Raw genomic sequence first — 21,036 nt, 5'->3', positions numbered from 1 at the left:
TCTGTACAAATATGTTGTAAACGTGGAGTAATTTTCTACCTCCCAACGGTATTGTTAAAATTATTTTAAAGGCAAGCACTTGTAAAAACTGCATATTCTAAAATTCTCAGAAATATAGAAACTAACTCAAATGCTTTTCAAGTTCATGTGATCTAAGATTAAACCTTAGTAAATAAAAACTAGCAAGTTTATTGGTTTAAACAGCCATGTCTTTTTTTATTTGGGTCTTACAGAAATAAGACCATGCTAATAATTGAATTTGCTGTCTATGAAATATGTTTCTAGAAGTTAAGTGATTAAAAATAATAATTAATAATAATAATAATAATAATAATAATAATGAGGGCAATGAGAAACCCAAAGATGGCCACTTGGTTCTTCCTTGCTTCCTGGCTCCCCATTTTTTAGTTTTGCATTCCATCATGTATCATACTGCATTTAAGCTGAACTTAGATGAAGGAACTTATGAGCTGACATTATTAAAAGGAGACATCTTACACTATTTGATAGAATCACTTTAAGAAAATGTCAAGTTGTAAAAGCTTCCTTTCACAGGAAGTTCCCAGGAAACAAAGACTTTACTGTTTTTTGGAAATAACATCAAATTAAAGACACTCTCCAATCTCATTGGAAGAGAACTTATCAGGCACCTAACCGTGAATGGATATCTATCTACCCTTGTCTAGGACATCAAAGACTCCTCAAGGATGAGAAATTGCTGACACCAAAGACAGACAGCTATCCAAAGACAGTGACAAGGCTTGTATACCTATGGTTTGATATTATGCTCAGAATTCATTTTGTTAGATTGTTTTTACATATTTGCTAATGACATTAGTCATAATAATAGCTATACTTGTTCTTTGGGTTTTTCTATAGTCCAACTCTTTATGATTATTGAAAATATATAAGGTAATTGTTAATACTCTTTAAAAAAGAAATTGAAATGCTTTATTAATAATATGGAAGTATTATTCCTAATTCTAAAATTACTCTGTTCCTTTTAAAGCTCTCAAAATAGCTATATGCCTATTCTCTTAAAAAATGCACATACATATGCACTCAGATATGCACATATATACAGAGATTTGTGTATAAATGATGCTATTGACTGTAATACTGTTTTTTCTATTTAGCAAAGAAGAACTATTTTATTTTATATTGTAAAATACATTTATTAGGATTTGATTTTGAATTTAACAATTATTTTTAAAATATCTATTAAATTATTACATGTTATTTCCTAACTTATTGATGTGGTATTATGTAAAATTTCTTCTGATATTAATATTTATCCTTGAATTTCTAAGGGGGAAAATCTAATTGTTCTTGGTATAGTATTCTTTAAGAATGGCAACTGAATTCGAATTTGTAGCACTTTAATTGTCAATCTTTAAGATTAAAATATTTTTCAGAGAGATCTTCTTTTTATCAGTGAGATGAGTGAGATGTTGGTTTTCTCATTAGAAGGAACAAAAGAAGTATTGAAGTAGGGTGAGAAACCAGACACTTCAAGAAGTTATTTTAAAGGAAGACACAAGAAAATATGTAATGCAGGAGAATAAATAGTCCTAAAAAGCAAATATCACACATAAAAACTTTTTCCTAGGGCAAGACCAGTGGAAAATAATCTCACTATATTTTGTATTAAATTAAATTATAACCAAGGATAAATATAACCATTGGGAATATTTTTAAGTATCCATTTCTGCAATTGCCAACCTTGAACAGCAGACAGTGAGACCTCTGAAGGCAAAGTACCCTTTCTGATTCTTGTTGTGAATAAATTAAAGAATGCTTTTGCAATCTGCTATTTCATTTCTGATTTTATTTTACTGTAATTTTTTCCTACTAATGAAATCACTTAAAGTAGCTTATTCTTTATATATGGTAAATTGCTTGGTTCTTATTTCTAAAAAAATCAATTATGTATTCTTAAATATTTCAAAATATAGAAAGAAAGTATTCTGGATTGCTATAAAATCTGTGAGCATACCTCTAAACCCCTGCAAGTAAAGTGCTCCTTATCTTATTAGTATCTTAAACTCCTATTTAACCAAAATATTTTTTTTAATGCAAAACCTTTCTTGATTTTACCTACATCTTTGCAGAAAGAATTTGTCGCCCTGCCTACTTTCAATTGTATCTTTTTGTTTCTAGTAGATATGATGACATACATAGGCTTAAGAGCTGGAGGAGTGGGGTGGTGGGGACAGATTCCAACCCTAAATCTGCTACTTACTAACAGTGTGAGACTGAATGATCTACAGAAGGATTTTGTTTTCTCTTTTGCTAACTAGAATATTTCCACTTCCCTCTCACAGGGTTGGTTTGTCTTTTATGAAAGAATGTGTTAATTCACAACAAAATTAGTTCATCTTCACTTTTTTCTAACACTTTAATGTTTGTATTTATATTCATCACAGAATTCTTGTTATGTTTTGTCAGTCAACTTGAGGTCAAGGACTATGTTTTATTCATCCTTGTATCTCATGTTTGACTCAGTGAATCTGGGAAATCAATTACTGTGCTCCAACCTCTGGGAATCGAAAAGACCAGAAAGTGCTTGCCCAGTTAATTTCTAACATTCGTTTATATATTTGCCTAGAGTGCCTCCTGTGGTGCTCGTACCTACTGTGTATTACTCCAAATACATGAGCTCTAGTCCCTCACTAAGTGCATGTTGGTGATGTTCGGAAGACAGTAAATTGATTCTGTTGCCTCATTCCAGTTTGGAAAATATATAATGAATATTTGCAATGACCTGATTATGCAAAGTTTTTATTCCTGTGTGTCTGATCTCTATTTGGTGTCAATTATCATTCTGGACTATGGCTCTCAACACTCTGCAACTTTGAGAAAGCTCCAGGAGCCTCCATATTGGCAATCCATGCAGAACTGCAATACACAGGTGAAAAGTTATAAATGGAGTCATTTCCTCTGAAGAAAATGGAGCACTCGAAGTGAGACTACTCCAGAGGGATCACCCTTGGACAGTCCAGGCTGCAGCTGCTCTGGAACGTCTTCACTCTGCGACAGTACTGAGATTTCTAGGAAACAACATTTATGTCTTGGTCCCTAAGCTACTTCCAGTCTTCTCTCATTTATCACAGCCCCAAACAAAACTACCCCAAGACTTTAAGATCTCTAATAAGAGCTATGCCAAGTTAAAAGCTTTGCCCTGAATACCTACCTGGCAGGGAGATATCAGAATCACAAAGGTGGTTTTCTCAGGGAGAGGCTCTACCATTGCATTCTGGGTGTGTTGATCCTTGCAGTTTCCCCAAATGTGGGAAAATCAACTGAATAATTTGTGGTAGTTGAGGATTGTATTTGCACTTTCTCTGAAAAAAAAAAAAAAGAGGTGTTTCCTTGAGCCAAGTACAGACAAACATTTCTTGGGCTTTATTTCAAAGTTGGGAAGATTGGGTTGAAAAGAAACCAATAATTTGGTATTGTAAGTGTATACTCATACCAAATCACTAGGAGAAATAAACAATTTAGACACAGCAGTAAACCATGCCTCTCTGAATCAAGAAGGTAATACTAGGGAGGAGAGAAGGGTAAGAAATGACTCAGGTAATGTTGATATTATTTTGACTTGTTAGAGCTGTTACTACCATCACTTACAATGGATAATCAAAGCATCACGATATTAAACACATTCATAATTGTATAAAAAGTGGAGCCTCTGCCCCTGCAATTTTCTGTCTGCACTGGAGTCAACCTGTTGTTAATATCAACATCAATTAAACAATTTCTCTGTTTGTGTGTCTGTTTTGTCCATACCCTGTTAGCAACCATATCATGTTCATCTCCCACAAATAATAATCCTTCTAAATGTCCAAAAGATATACGACATCTAGGCTATACAAGTCTACTTTAAAGTGGGCCAGCATTTTCACACACACACTCCTTCACATAAACCCATAAATGTTTTTCCTTTTTTCTTCTTATGAAGAATGATAGGTTTTAAATGAGGATTAACATATTTTTTTAAAAAGTACAACAGAAATCTATTTGCAAGTCCAAAATGCATTTTGATTATACCTAGAATTGTTTACACTATTTCTAAGAGGATACTGTCCAAAGAGCATATAGAAGTTTTATTATTCTTTTTAAATATTGTATCAAATAATTTTCTGTCAAATTATGTTAAATGTTTTAGTTCTAAATATTACTTTGTAGCATAACTGTTTAGTAGGTATGTCATTTAGTATTCTACCTTCTAAGTAAAGGAAATAATGATTTAATTACCAAAATTAATGCTAACCAAATAATTATATAGACATTAATTATGACTATATTTTAAAATATTGATATCAACTCCTGGTAGAAAGCACAAAGATATTGTCTACTTTCAATAATTAAATCAAATAATGTTGTAACTGTCCGTGGTATATTTCTTTGGATCTCAGATAAGTATTCACCTACTCAGTGCATTAGTTGGAGAAAACTCAGTAAAAGAAAGAGTCCTGTGAGGCTAAAAAAGAAAATTTTACAAATCAATATATGTCATCTTGAAATAAAAAATATCAATTAATTATTACAAAGCACAAGTTCACAAAATTGCCAGAATGTCTATCATAGGAAGTAATCTATTAGAAACTAATCTGGACCAATCAGATGTTTTTTCTAACAGAATAGAAAAAGCAGAAGAATTTAATCATTTTCCAATAAACAATTAATTGCCCTTTCTTGATATTTCAGTTAAGGTTAGATTCTCATTGATGAAATCTTTACAAAACAATGCCAATTAAAACCACATTTACACAGGAGCTCTGAAAGAGGTTCCAATAGTCACAGCTAAAAGAATTTGAACAAAAATAAATACATAACAATAATATTGGGTTTTAGCAAAGAGTAAGAATATTATCCTTATCTGTTTTGATTTTATTTTTTTATTTTTCTACACTTAGAATTTTCATGCAATACTAATGACTTTTTTCTCTTGACAGTTTCATAAATTTTAACACATATACAGATTTGTGTAACCACCATCACCTCAATGAAGATATAGAAAAGTTTCATCACAACACAGCACTCACTTGTGCTATCCTTTCACAGTCACTTCTTTGACCCTACATTTGGCAACCACTGATGTATTCTTTAAATTATAATTTGGGTTTTTTTTAAATGTAATATATATTGAATCAAACAGTATGTAACTTTCTGAAACTGGCTTTTTCACTCAGCCTAATACCTTTGAGGGTCACCTCAGTTATTGCACACACAATAGTCCTCCCTTATTCGCAAACAAGCTTCAAAAATATTAAGTAGAAAATTCCAGAAATAAACAATTCATAAGTTTTAAATTGCATGATAATATCTGGCACTATCCCATGCCACCTCACATGGAATATGAATCATCCCTCTGTCTACTGTACCCACGCTGTATATATTTCTTGACTGTTAAGTCACATAGTAGTTGTCATCTAGGTTATCAGACCAACCGTCTCAGTACCACAGCGCTTGTGTTCAAGTAACCATTATTTTACTTAATAACAGCCACAAAGTGCAAGAGTAGAAATGCTGGCAACTCAAATAAGCCAAAGAGAAACCACTGAGTGCTTCCTTAAGTGAAAAGGTGACAGTTCTCAATTTAAGGAAAGGAAAAAAAAATGTATGCTGAAATTGCTAAGATCTATGGTAAGAACAACTCTTCTATCCATGAAATTATGAAGAAAGAAAATAAATGTGTGCTAGTTTTGCTGTTGCATCTCAAACTGCCAAAGCTACTGCCACAGTGCATGATAAGTACTTAGTTATGATAGAAAAGGCATTAAATTTGTGTAGAAGGCATGAACAGAAAATGTGTTCCTACTGACAGCAACATGTTGCACCAGAAAGCATTGAGCCTATACAAAGACTTCGCAAGGGGTTCCCTGAAAGAAATGACACCAAGCCACTTACTGTGAGAAAGGGATGGTTACACGGATTCAGGAATAGGTTTGGCATTTTATCATCTCACATCACCGCACAAAGAAGGGTGAGTATCTTACAATAGGATATTTTGAGAGAACGGAGACAAACCACATTTATATAACTTTACAGTATATTGTTATAATTTTTTATTATTAGTTGTCAATCTCTTACTGTGCCTAATTTATAAATTAAACTTTGTCATAAGTATGTATGAATAGGAAAAAAACATAATATATAGGATTTGATATTGTCTGTAGTGTCAGGCATCCACTGGGGGTCTTGAAACATATCTCCTACAGATAAGGGGAACTACTGTATCACTAGTTTGTTCTTTTGTGTTGCTGATTAGTATCTCATTGTTTGGATATGTACAGTTTGTTTAACCATTCACCCACTGAAGGACATTGGGTAATTTTCAGTTGTATTTTGCTTTGTGTTTTCAAATATAAATAGAACTGCTCTAAACATTTTTGTACAAATATTTGTGTAAACATTGGTTTTCAATTCTCTAGGCTTTATATACAGGAGCAGGATTGCTGAGTCATATGGCAAGTGGTGCTTATAAGAAACTGCCAAAATGTTTTCAGAGTGGCTATACCATTTTGCATTCCCACCAGGAATATATGATCTCCATTTTATCTGAATGCTTGCCAGCCGAGTCAGTATTTTAAAATTTAGTCATTCTAATAGCTATGTAATAGTATTTTATTATTGTAGTTTGCTTTTCTCTAATGACTAATGAAGTTGAACATACTTTGATATGCTTTCTGCCATCATTGTATCTCTTTTCATGTATTTGCTCAAGTGTTCCAATGAATAGTTTATTCAAACGTATAGTTTGTTTTCTGACTGTTGAAGTTTGAGAGTTCTTCACATATTCTGAATACATTTAATTTGTTGGATATATAATTTGCAAATAATTTCACCTAATCTGTAGCTTACCTTCATTTTCTTAAAGTGTCTGTCACAGAGCAATTTCTTTTTAAATGTTAAGTCTAATTTATACTTTTCTTTTATGGATCATGCTTTGTGTCATATTTAAGACTTCTTCATCTACCACTAGGCCACATAAGTTTTACCATATATTTTCTTCTAGAAATTTTATAGTTTTATGTGTTACATTTAGATACATGATCCATTTAAGTGAATTTTTCTATAGGTTGTGAGATTTAGGCTGAGGTTTATTTTTTTTCCTGTTCCATTCATCTAAATGTTTGTCTCTTTATCAATGTTATACTGTCTGGATAAGTGTAGCTTTTATAGTAAGTCTGAAAATCAAGTTAATATAATTCTTCCAAATCTATTTTATTTTATCAGACTGACATAAATAAATATTTGAATAAATAAATAAATGGAGAAAAACTAAACCTTTCTTACAGAAGATTTTAAAATAACATCAAAGAAATGAGGAAAATAGAAAATAACCTTTAGACCACCACGATGGACATTGCCTATAGCATGAATGTTAAAATTGTTTGTGGGCAAAATGTTAAGGAAAAATAGGATAGTTGCATTGCCTCTACGTATCCTTCCAAAATATTTGTGTTACTATGATGGTTTTAACAGATATTTTCTAATCATTTGATACCCCTCTCTAAAGGAGGTAGAGATTAATTTTCCTCCCCGCAAGTGTGAGCTGGATTTAGTGACTCACTTATAACAAATAGAATATGGAAAGGTAAAAATCATAATTTTACAGTGGAAAAACCTGGCAGACAGCACTTTAACCAAGTGATCATGGTTAGCATCACCAGTGATAAATCATGTTGCTACTAGGTACTCTGATACGATGCAGTGAAAACAGCACATTGCCTCTGTGATATAGTTTCCAATAATCCATAACCTCAGTCTAATCTTGAGAAAACATCAAACAAACCTAAATGGCTATAAAATACTAACCAGGACTCATCCAAAGTGTCAAGCTCCTGACAGACAAGAAAAGACTGAAGGACTGTCACGGACTTTAGAGATGTGATGACTAAACGCAAGATGGTATCCTGCATTAAATATGGGGGATGACAAAACCATGAAAAAAGAAAAGGTAAAAAACACATAAATTCTATAGTTAATATCATTGTACCAAAGTTAATTTCTTAGTTTTGCTAAATGTACCATGGTTATGTAAGTTGCTAACATTTGGGGAAGATTTATGAAGTGTATAGTGAATTTCCTATACTATTTTTGCAACTCTTCTATAAACCTAAAATTATTCCAAAGCAAAAAGTCTAAAAACCATGTAACCGTTTGTTCAATTATAAATACCAAAGCATTACCAAACAAAAAATTAATTCTTTGTTTATAACTCCTAGCAAAAAGAAATTATTAATAAGCATAAAACAATTCTTTCGTTCAAGAAAAACTTAAATTTTCCCATTTTTTATTAAATCAGAAACATCTAGTAGTGAATAAGAAGTCCATATTTCAGGTATATGTTCTATTGTTAGAAACTGTACTGTATACTCATTCTAAGTATATATCTATTGCTTTTGCCAATGTTTTTTCAGTTTTTCTTTCTTTTAAAAAAACAAAACAAAACACCATGATCTTACTTGGAGAATCTCTCTCCTGCACTCTCAGCTCATTTGGTTTTGGATGAGACCATTTTAGGGTAGGTATAAAGTTCGAGATTGGATCTCCAAGGATGGTGCTAATAACGGATTCTAGGATGAGTATATCGCTCTTCATGGTTCAATCAGAGCTAATCCTTAGACAACTGATATAATATAATATTAATCATGGAGCTATTGGGATGCACAAGATGGAGACGAAATTAACACAGTGGAAAACAGAGTCAAGGGATGAGGAGAATGAAAAAGAAAGAGAAATACCTGGTCTTGATGACATTATTTAAGCGACTTTATTTAGCTATGTCTAAAGACTATTCTTCTGAAAACTGACCCCAGACTTTATAGTTCTATGAGACAATACATTCTTTAATTCACATTTTATAATTTTTGGAGGAATCAGAATTAGATCATAAGCAATTTGCATACAAAAAGTCCTCAAAATTAAAAAATCCATAGAAATAGAGGGTTTTCTAGAAGCAAGACTTTAAGCAAATAAAATTATGTATCTCCACCCGTCTACTCAGCAGAAACTTAATGGATTAAGAAGAATGTGCATATCCCATCTGCTTTCTTTTGCAATCTATGTATTCAGCTCTATACAATTTCCCTAGCTAATCTGAAATATCACATTGAGTATATAACTCATAAAGTTTATTCTTATGTGTTGAGTCACTTTATGACATTTTCAAAAGGAAACTCATCCTTTTAAGAAAAGATCTCTAAATTAAGGATATAGTATTAGCAACCATTGAAAACCATATTAGGTATGATAAAATTAGATCCACAGCATGCAGATGACATGATTTTAAAATAAAGTGTCATTGGGTTTCTTTCCAAATAAGTCTTTTTAGCATTCTTTAAATTTCCTACTCTGGACAAAGCCCTTACCCCTTCCCACCCTTATTTACTCAAATGGTTCACAAATTAAGTTGCATAAAACTCAACACAAAAGATTTGTAAGGGCATGAAAGGGGACTGGCAGATGTTCTTCAATTCAGTCTTTGAGTGGGAAGGGCATGTGGAAATGGCACTGGTTTGAATGACAACTGGAGTAATGGCCTGCCATTCTGCTGGCACTTTTAGTGTTAAGCAAGTGATCTGCAAAGTAAAGTGGATTCACAGTTAGAGTCAGCACCCGTGTACAGGTCGCCCGTAAAAATAGAAGATTCCATTATTCTTCAGGCTCCCTAGAGGTAGCAAGGTCTCTAGCATCATTACCAGGACTAAATCTGACTTTTCTACCTCCCCTAATTTCCTCCTAGTAATTATAGGTCAAGCACTCTTTTGTAAATTATAAAACCTTTGTTCTTATCAAAAATGAATAGCTGAGGAAAAAATTATAAAAAGAGTCCAAGGAAAAAAATTTCAATTAGAAAACCAAGCTAATTTGGTATGACCAAAGACTGTCAGGCATACTGACAGTGCTCTATTATGCAGTCATTTGGGCTCTTTCAAATTAGTTATGTTAATGTCCTGTGAGTGAATGTAACACTTGGATGGGACAAGATTTCTGCAATTAATTTCTGCAGTCAGTGGAGAGACAAGCAAATTTATTTTCCCCCTCTCTGGGAATTGGTAGTGGAGGGTGTGAGGTAGCGAAAGTGCATTTAGGAACAGGGTACAAGCTAAACACAAGCCCTAAATAAAGCAGAAACAATGGGAGCCAATGCCTCCTCATTCATTCAATTGACAATGTTTTGCAGCTTAAACCTGTTTTATTAATTATGTTTGACATTTCCTTAATTAGTTTCATTTACACCAAATCAATCCCTACTGCTGTATGGCATCATTTATCATTTTGAAAAATTTGCATACTGAGTGCTGACTTTTCCTACTTAATTATACATTAAAAGTGTCAAGCACACTTGCTGCCTGGCATTATCTGCGGCAGAAAGGTTTGTGGCTGGACGGTGATGGTATTAATCATTAAGAGCCCCCAAGTACTGCTGGGTAATGTCTGGGGAGTAGAGTGGCTCTCATTTTAACGCTAGAGAGCAGAAGTGCTTTTGTAAAATGACCCAGAGCAAAAACAAAATAAATGACCTAAAACATCCGGTGTACTGTAATGCTTTGCTCTTTCAATGAAAATATGCTTTAGAGGGAAGGTTTACTATTAACTATTTATTTTCTGTAAATTTAAACACTATGAATCCAGTAGTAGTAAATTTGTAATCTCGGCTTGGTCTTGAAGACAAGATATTTTAGTTGAATATATAATGGTGGCTTGGTAGCATACATTCCAATATATGCCAACTCAAATGTGTTATGTTACAAATGAAAGCTAGAAAAGATAGTATACCATTAATACAGTGATTGATGTTGCTCATTTCTTTTCTACTTACAACTTTCAATGAATAAGCAACTATTTTTCACTGAACAACATGGAGCACAACTGAACATAGAATATGTCTAAAATTCTAATACTACAATAGAACTTCATTTGTACAGTCTAATAGTTAGATTTCAATATTAGGAAATTTTCAGTGATGAAAAAATTATAAGACTGTACAATTCTGAGCACAAAGCAAGATTGTGAGCCATGACAATGAAAGAGTTAACAAGAACCTGTTAGTAAATTGTGTATCAAATATGCCTTCCTTCATGTCAGAACTCAAACTTAGTACATTTAATATTCAAATTCATTTTCAAATACTTGCCCATTAACATAATATATGCTACTTTGCAAGCCTGGTCAGAGAAATCTGTAACTAAATAATTTTCAAGTTTCCTTCATATCAGATGCATTATATGCAGTGTGAAATTATTTCCCCACTCTACCCCTTTGCCGAACAGCAGAAAACCAACACATAATATAGTAGGTATTACTACAAGTGCATTAGATTCTTTAGGAGCTACTATATATGCAGGAAAGTTTATAATTGCTAATTTTATGTGAGTATTTATTGCATAGTTTATGTATAACTGTAAGGTTAATATGCAATTGCAATACAGCCTTACTTAAAACTTAGAAGAGGAATGTATATGACATAAATGTATTTAGGCAAATATTATAAATAACTCATTTATGTTTTCAGTCAGTTAAAAATGCTATTTTTAATGATGTCATCATTAAAGGTATTTGTTTTTTATCACATGAAAATAATTCAGAATAGAAAATATACATCTAAATTTACATATCTACATTTAATATTTAATTTTGGAAAACAAAATGATCCATGTATGTTGTGACAATTCAGTTAAATTTTTAAAATAATGTTAAAACCAATAGTATAGTTTTTATATACCTTGCCTCTCTCAAATTTTATCTTTAAATCTATACTTATATTTTTTCTTGCCCTTTCAAGCCATGATCCTTTACTCTAGTTACAAATTTAAAGGGCAAATAGTTTTTCTAATCAGGAAGGAATAATGAAATATAATAATAGTAATCATGACAATAAGAGATAGCATATTTTAACATTACTATATCCCAGCCACTGGGCTAAATGTTTTATATTTATTATGTTTATCCTCACAATAATTTGATGGGACAGATATATGATTACCCCATTAAGGCTTACAATTTCAAGTAGCCAGTCTAAAGCAATCGATCTAAGTGGCAAAGGCCAGTGTTACAAAAAGATTGCCCCTCCAATGTCCATGTCCTCAGTAATTTCACTGAATTACATATGTTCATAATATTCCACAAACTTCTAAAGGCATGTGTGCTATAGTAAAAAATGTATCATTTTTTGAATTTTGACTGGTATGCTTAATCCAAGTCTATCATTTACTAATTACATAACTTTGGGCAACTTAAATTTTCTGGGCTTTTTTCTTGTCTATAAATTGGAGTTAATGTACCCATTTCACATGATTGTTGGAAGGAGTAAGAATTGGTAATATCATAGTATGTAAGTAATACAGTTGACTTGTTCTGTCCCTACTAGATGTAAAACATCTGTTTACATCTGACTCTTCAATGATACTTAAGTCCTTCTTTGTCTCTTTGTTCACCATGGTTCACCAAGCATCTAGAACAAAGTTGGGCATGTTGTAGGAACTCACAAATGTCCATAAGTAAGTCTGTGGGAGGGAAAAGTTTTATAATGTTGAATATTGCTACTGATCCCCTTTCATTATCAAATCATCTTCCTTACCCTGGTCCTCACAATCCACTCAGAATATTTGTTTCTTTGGGGGCAAAAAAATGCTCTGCCTTTACTCCTTTACTGCTGCTCCACTGCATTCTTACTCTAGTATCCAGGGCCAAGGCACCTCTGATGTTCCTTCACCTATCAATTTGCTTAGTGGATACTGGAGTAACAGCAAAGATTAATTAATGTTCATAATATAATAATAACCAACTAAGAAAAAAAGAGAAAATCAGAACTTGACTGCAATTATTCACAAACAGCATATTCTATATTATGTAGCTATATATTAGTTTTAATATAACAGTTGATAACCTGATCCAAAGTCAAAGACAAAATTTACCAAGGGTATTTAATATTTTCTATCATTTGCTATTGCAAACTTTAAAACTGTAGATTTTTCTTGGCACTGTATTTTATGACTTTTTTTAAAAAAATCTTCAATTTACAAATTAAAATTCAAATAATCATACATTGAAATAAATATATACAGGCATGAGTCACATAAATGTAAAGCTAATTTATATACCCACCCCACAAAGCTTTACTTGCTTCATTATATGGAATAGCTCCAGACACATATGGCCTTTCAAGGACACACACATACACACACATGTGCATGCACAATATCTATATACCTGTATGACTATATAGCTATATAACTATAGATATATAGGTACGGTCTACACTTCAGAAACTCTCTACTTGTTAAAAAAATTAGCAAAACTCATTTACTTGGCTCTTAACAGAATTCATTAACCTTTGTCTTCTTTTAAGAAGCCAGGAACTATTCTAAAACTGACATTGTCATTAAAACTCAATAGGAAGTCACCATTTTTAAATTAAAGTCATTAGATAAGTTTCTCAAGAGTTAAAAAAAGATTAGAAAAAATTCAAATAAGAAAAATAATTTTGCTTTGGGTGTAAAAAGGCCCCAAGAGAAATTCCTCAAGTTTTGTTAGAAAGTACTCTTTTGCAATCAGAATATCTATGAAATTTCAACCCAGAGTATTTTTAAGGATTTAACTCTTTCATGTTTCAAAATGAAATGACTCTTTAATAACAATTATATGATTATCATAGTATACAATAAAGAAAAATTACATTGCACAATAGTCTAAAAATATTTTCCAGTGATAGTACTAAGAACTACATTAGTATTTCATTAATTTGTAATTATATATTGTAAAATAATTGTACTTCTACTATCATCACAGAAACAATAATATTCCTAGTACCTTGTTTTCCAAGAAAATATAATTCTTTAGGTAGTGAAATAAACTATATAATTCTTCATATGTGACCCAACATCTTTTTCTGTTGTCCAATTGGTGTCATATTTATTCTAACTGTTTTGCCTAGACTCATCCATATCATAGCTTCCCATTGAAAAAAATGTCATATGTAGATAAAGAACACCTAAACCTGAGAGTTTGGTTGGTAGTTGTGGAAGTTTTAAAGAAAATGAAGTTAACTATAGCCATAGTTTCATAACTACCATTTTCTAACACACCAAACTTGATAACATTGAACATGACTTTGGAACATAACTTCTATTTCTCTTTCATATTTACTTAGCCAGAACATCTCATAAACTCTAGCATCATAATAATGATTCCACCATTAATTTCCTGTATTCCTTTCACATTACCCCTGTCTTACTTGCTATTATCATCCCTTAATATGCCTATAATAGCCTTCAAAGAAAATAGCCTCTCTCTAGGCAATTTCTATTTTTATTTATATACCTACCACCAGATTAAGTTTTTGACATATCACTCTCTTTCCATAACTTCTTATCTCAGAAACACTCCAACTTTACATTTTAGTTGCCAATTGTTTTATGTTTCAGTCAAGTAAAACCACTCTCCCTTAAATATCGCCTCTGGGTTTCCCACACCTCTGAGGTTTTTGACATACCTTTACTCTAATTTGAAATACTCTGCCACTTGCTACCAGCATATTGTGTTCTCAACTGAAAATTTTATTTCCTTTCTCTGGTTTCCTATAGCATTGCCAACACCATAGAATAGTATTTATAATTTACCCTTTGGCATCATTTTTTATCATTTACTGTTTGTATGTGTTCTTTCCCTAATTATATTTTAAGTTTCTTGGAAAATCATACTATAATTTTTTTCATATACACAGAACTGACCTGGATACTGTCACTGATATTTATTTCTCTGTATCCTAATCTATACTATGAGTTAAGAGTACAATGCTTAGAAAAATTCCTGGTTCACAATCAACATTCAAGAAATTCTGTTTGAATCTTAAATAAAACTTCTCCTTTGATCTATTATTTTTCACAAGAACAGATAAAATTAATATGCACATAGAGAAAAATAAATAAAGCAGAGTATTATTATAAATTATTTAATCTTTCAAAGAACTTGCCATTTCAGTAAATTCTTATTTGGCATTCAAACAATATATTATAAATTAATTTTTACATAATTAAATATATAATTTTAATATTTTAAAAGTTTATATACACCTGATTCAACTCTTTAAATATCTTCAGTCACGTGAGAAAGCATAGAATGACTTTTTTCAGCAGGGATGACTTGGAATGTTGAGACACAAAATCAGACACTTCTAAATAAAATCTTTTCAAAGGATACAATAGAAATCAACAGCTCAATATCACAATTAGGAAGCTTTTGAAACATTTGAATGTAATATTGCGGACTCAAATAGTTTAGGTGTCTTAATTGCAGGTTATTTAATACGGCTTAGACTATTTCTAAATTCCTGAGTCTGCAAAAGGCAAACATAAGTAGTGAGTAATTAACTTTGTCTCAAGAGGTAAAACTAGTCTGAAACTTGCTATCATGTACAGGGCTTTGGCAAAATAATGCTTTAATAAACAAGTGAAAAATAAACATCACGAAAAAATTAAAATGAAAAAATAACAAAAACAATATTTGGACAGAGATCTTTTTTTCCTGAATAGATAGCTTGTTAAAAATCTAATACTATAAAAACTATGGTATACGATAGTCTTTTTTATTCAAGGGGATTAAGGTGCTTTATTCTCTAAATTTGATGTATGAAAAGAGAGACAGAGAGTGAGGAGAGAGAGATAAGAAGATAAATAAAAATATCAATAAAATTTTTGTTACATTTAATTAATTAAAAAGTTATCATTGGCATAAGTAACATTAAGACAAAAGTTACCTGTAAAAAAATTTAAGGTAAAGCATCATGGCTAACTTTTCAATTGGGAATTCAAGCTTTTCCTTCAAATGTGCATTATTAGCAAAGTTCATTTAAAATTCGAACTTTTCCTCCCTCTTAGTCAGGTCTCTTTAGTTTGCAGATAAAAGACTATCCAACTCTTAAAGGAAAATAGAAAATGTATCAATTTACATAACTAAAATGTCCCATAACAGGCCATTTCTCAGGACATTCCTCTCCATCCTCTTGTTTGGCTTTTTTCTCTGTTGGCTTTATTCTCAAGCAGATTCTTCCTATATAGTGACAAGATGAACAACAGTGGCTCTGTTGGACTTAACAGTACTCTACATATAGCTTAGCCAAAAGTCCTAGAGTTTTGACTATCACAATTTGCCTTATATACCCGGTCCTGAACCAATCAAACTGATGGCCAGAAGAATGGAGCATGTGTTTTTTGGGCAGGTCTGGGTGACACGCCAGTCTGAAGCTAAGGGTGGGTCAACTCATCGAAACCATACGGAATCAGTTAATTCACCAAAAGAAAGAAATGAGTCATTTTTGCCAGAAGTGCTACTGAACAACAGAAACATAGTGCCTGCCCACTCTCTACTCTAAGGAAGAGAAATTGACATCAATAATATGAAAATATAAGCTGCCAGATAATTTTGTGCCCTAAAAGAGAAAAGGTAAAAATAAATTATGAGAGACTGATACATATATTCGATGATTACATACATACATATAATACATGTTTAATAAGAAGACATATTATAACATTTTGTAAAATAAGATTATAACGAATTTCCCTAGTATATTAAATATAGTAATGGTATCTATGTTTCCATATTTTACTTTTGCTTAAGTATCAGTATCATAAATTTACTAAGTTCTGAATATAGTTCAGGAGTATTAATCAAAAAAAGTATAGACTATTAGTTGGCATGGTCAAGAAATAAAGTGTTCTAAAATAACATTGTTAATTCCTTATATATGTGGGCAGTAGAGTCCTCAGCTTGAGTTATTCATTGCTGTCTATTGGTGACTTTTAGGATCCAAGCATGCTTAGGTATATTTGAACTGGCAAAATTCCATTCAGAAGTATGCAGAGGAGAATCCTGGGAACAAATATATATTTATTTGTTTGTTTGTTTATGTTGATTTATTCTATTTTTATTTTCGCTAAAGAGAAAGTTAAAACAGCCTCTCAATTACCCAATACTCTGTACTCTTTACGGTCTTATAAACAGTATTTGACAAGCTTTGTGGTTTCTTTTCATTTGTTTGTTTATGGTGATACTGATTAACGAAATCCAATAAGTTAATAAGTTCAAGGCGTACAATTCAACAGTAAGGCATATATATGTGTGTGTGTGTGTGTGTGTATTCATTGTTCACTCTGGAGTCCAGCTATATATATCGAAGTATGTCTTGTAAACTACAGATGAGTGGAGAAAAGTCTTAAGAAGCCAGACATAATTACCCTAATTCAGCATCATTCCCTCAGTCAGTCCAGATGAGAGGTACTCTGAGTAGAATATGGTAGCTGATGACTGAATCTATCGTCAGTACAGTCCCTAGATGCATCACTAGATCACAGGTAAAATAAGGCTAAAGTGAAAACTGGAAAGCTGCAATACATTGTGAACGCAGCTGATTTCCCTCAGGACCCCCTTAATAATGACATTAGTGAGGAAAAGTAGAGAAAATAGAGAAAGCACACCCAATTCCACCATCTCTGAGTTTGAACCCAAGGCACTCATTAATGGAAAAGGGCTACTGTGAACACCTCACTGCAGCAGAGGAGTAGTGGAAGTATTCACTGTGCCATACTGAGTTGTTCTGGGGCAGCAGCAGGGTCCACAGGGAACAAGAAAAGTGCCGCTATTGCCTTGTGAGTCTACGGTTCAGCAAAAGAGTGCATCGATGCTGGACAAGTAGGTTGAAATCTTTGGAGCTGACTCATTTCTGAGTAAATGTGAGCTTTACTTGGGGACACACTGAGATATTAAAGGGGGATTTTTACTTCTGCCATTTACAAGCTGTATAACATTAAGCAAGTTAGGAATCCCCTCAATGTCTCAGTTTCCTCATATATGTAAATAGAGATAACTATTATTGATGTGACGATTGAGTTAATGTACTTGTGGACACCCACATCCATTATGTCATGGCTGTTGTTCACATTATTTTTCTACTAATTTAAGAAATAATTCAGTCTCAAAGTGCCTTTGAAGACAGTGCAAGATAGTGGAAAGAGCACAGATGGGAGATTTTATCACTGTTACTGGCTATGTGTCTTAGGGCAACTCGCATAAAATCTCTTAGCCTTCGTTTCTTTATCTATAAAATAACTATAACAAATATATTCTCCCAGGACTATTAGGAAAAGTCATGATAAAATATCCAAACTATCAAACACAACTAACCAAAATTTATTGAGCACTTACTATGTACCAAGTATTGGTCTAAGGGGTCTAATGTGTTAATTCATTCAATCCTTCCTCATCAGAACATTATGAAGTACAAACTGTTGTCTCTGTTCACAGAAAAAATAACTGAGACACAAATCACCTTCCTAATTCCCCATAACTAATAAATGACAGAAGCAGGATTTAAATGTAGCTCTTGGCTACAAAGTAAATAGCCATAAACACCATACAATTACCACCTCTCAGTATTTAGAAAATTGTGGGTGTTCAAGTTAAGTGGCACCTGTTATTATTATCTAGATCATCACAAATATTGATTATCATTATTGTATAGATGTTCAAAAATACTGGTGAATAAAGTTTTGTGCATGATAAACTAATCTATTTTATATATATTTAGAATCATGTTAATAATCAAGATATTTTTAAAGATTTGATAAAATGGCACATGAATTTATCTTTACTTTTTGGTAAAAGGTTATTTCAATAGTACTGTTCAGGATCACATGTTTAGTTGGCTTTTTAAAGCTTTTCTTTAAGAGTTTCATATTTGGTCCAAAATTTATAAAGACCTAATTCAGAGAGATCGAATAGCATTTACTCTCCTTCTAATGGTTCATTTATTTCAAATGGATTAAATTTGTTGGCAGCAGTTTGTATTGGGAAAAAAAAAAGTTTTACACTTCTAGAATTTATCATTTTAAATCTTAAGAAGAAATCAATTTAACATAAAAGAAGTAGTTTTCTTAGGTAGTCATTTATATTCTGTAATTCAATTTTTTGGAGAGGCGGGGGAGCATTGCCAAATTCTATGGCTAAGTTTTCATTTTTAGTTTTCATTCCACAGACAAGTTTTTTTCCCAGCTTTGTTGACATATAGTTGACAAATAAAATTGTACGACATTTAAAGTGTACATTGTGGCAATTCGATATACATATACATTAAGAAAGTACTCCCAGCATCTAGTTAATTAACACATCCACCACCTTACATGTTTATCTTTTTTTGTGTATCTGAGACCATTTAAGTTCTACTCTGTTAGCAAATTGCAATTATATAATACAGTTATCAGCTAGTAGTCACCATGTTTGATAGCAGATCCTCAGACCTTATTCACCTTATAGTTGAAAGTTTGTACAATTTAACCATGTTTTAATAAAGAAAAACATCTCTATTTTGTATGTATTCTGTTTAAAATCATCTTGACTCTGTGACTCAGATCTCAAAAAATTGGGGACTATTTCAAAGTAATCAAGGGACAAAGTTGATCTTGAATAGTTAACCTGACAAAGTTTCTCATTAACTATTAATTTATAACCATATATTATTATAAGTTGCTTTTCTTTTAGAAGTTATAAAAAATAATAATTGTGCCAGCACCATCCAAAGGTGTTCTAGTTATTAAAATGGAGAATTATATAAATATTTTCATAATAAATTAAGATTAAGTGTAATATTGACTTTAGACTCCTGAGCTTTGATTTTAATAATTGTAAATTTTATAAAGTATATTTTAGTTGTTCAGTTAACTCTTTAGAAAATGATGTACGAACCAACAAAGGAGTATTAAAAGAACATTATTTTTTCAAATATAAATTGTTAGTTAAAATATTAAATTTAAATTTTAGATATTAAATTATTTGATAATGTAAGTGTTAGGTAAAAATGCCGAACAAATAATGCCCCAAATTGAAAATATTGATGGAAACATAATTCAATATATAAAATTTTATATTATTTATATTCATAGAGGTCAGAATCTGCATTAGGTAAAGTTAATCACAGGTTGATCTAAAATAGTCCCTAAAGTAATTTTAACCCTTATTAATGTTAACTTTGTCCCTTATTTTGAGCAAAAATTTTTATAACAAAATTCTCCTAAAGAGAAAAAAATAGTTAACTTTTTAATATTTCTTCTAATCCAATCTGAACTTCCTTTCTGCACACAAACAAATAAGACCTTCTTTATACCTTAATTTTTGTCATAGAGAATTACTTCTTATTAAAATTTTAAACATAAAATGGATAATATATTAAACATTGTATTTATAAGTTATCTTTTTTTTGCTAACTGCTTTGTTGGCAGTAAAGTTAAAAAAGCGAATGCCAAATTCTCTGTGTTAAAGCAACTTGTGCAGATTGCCATTTTTCCTATTTGAATTTAATTTTTTATACTAAGAGGAATATGCTATTAAAAAAACAGAATTGATTACTATTAGAAGCTTCTAATATAATTGTGGATACTGGCATGCCCCTCTCTCCTATCACCACCACCCCTAGGTGACACACACAGCTTCTGTGGAATGCCAGGCTCCCGTACACAGGCCTGGCATTCTGTCGTAATCATTCTTTTCAATGCACAATTTGTGGGTTTCTGTGAAATGCAGCTATTGGTAGTTATGCTTGTACTCAAATGAAATGATATTGAATTTCTTTTATGCATGTGCCTTGGAAACCTCACAGTTCTCCATAAAGATTTTATTCACACAGCAGATTTGTTGTGACTTAGATAGTTTCAGACAATTTTAGATTTGAATGGACATGGAAGGATCTGACAGTATAAAAGAAATATCAGGAAAAAGAAACATGTAGAACCAAATGATGTATTAAGCAACCTACAGAACAAAGCAAAGAGAATGCCTGTGATTGTAGTAAAGAAAACCAGAAAGTATGTCTTTGAAGGATCTCTTGTGGGGGCTAATCTTTTTATATTGCATATATGAGCTGGTGATGGAACTTGTCAACTCCTTTCATCCTACAAATTAAGTTTCGATAAAGCCTTGTTCCTTATACAACCTTCATATTTTTAAAATAAATTGTTCACAACAAGACACATT

The 21,036-nt window shown here is 31.9% G+C and overlaps 1 non-coding gene across 1 annotated transcript; it reads left to right on the top strand.

Moving 5' to 3' along the window:
• The first annotated feature begins 3,185 nt into the window (after positions 1 to 3,185).
• LOC120612683 (U1 spliceosomal RNA) lies at positions 3,186 to 3,348 on the top strand. The gene has a single exon (XR_005655506.1). It is a non-coding gene; the product is annotated as a U1 spliceosomal RNA (small nuclear RNA).
• Positions 3,349 to 21,036: the final 17,688 nt, after the last annotated feature.

This window comes from Pteropus medius, unplaced genomic scaffold (assembly GCF_902729225.1).
Source record: "Pteropus medius unplaced genomic scaffold, Ma_sr-lr_union100, whole genome shotgun sequence".
NCBI lineage: Eukaryota > Metazoa > Chordata > Mammalia > Chiroptera > Pteropodidae > Pteropus > Pteropus medius.
Note: the sequence above shows the minus strand (reverse complement) of the source record. Positions and strands in the feature narration are given on the sequence as shown.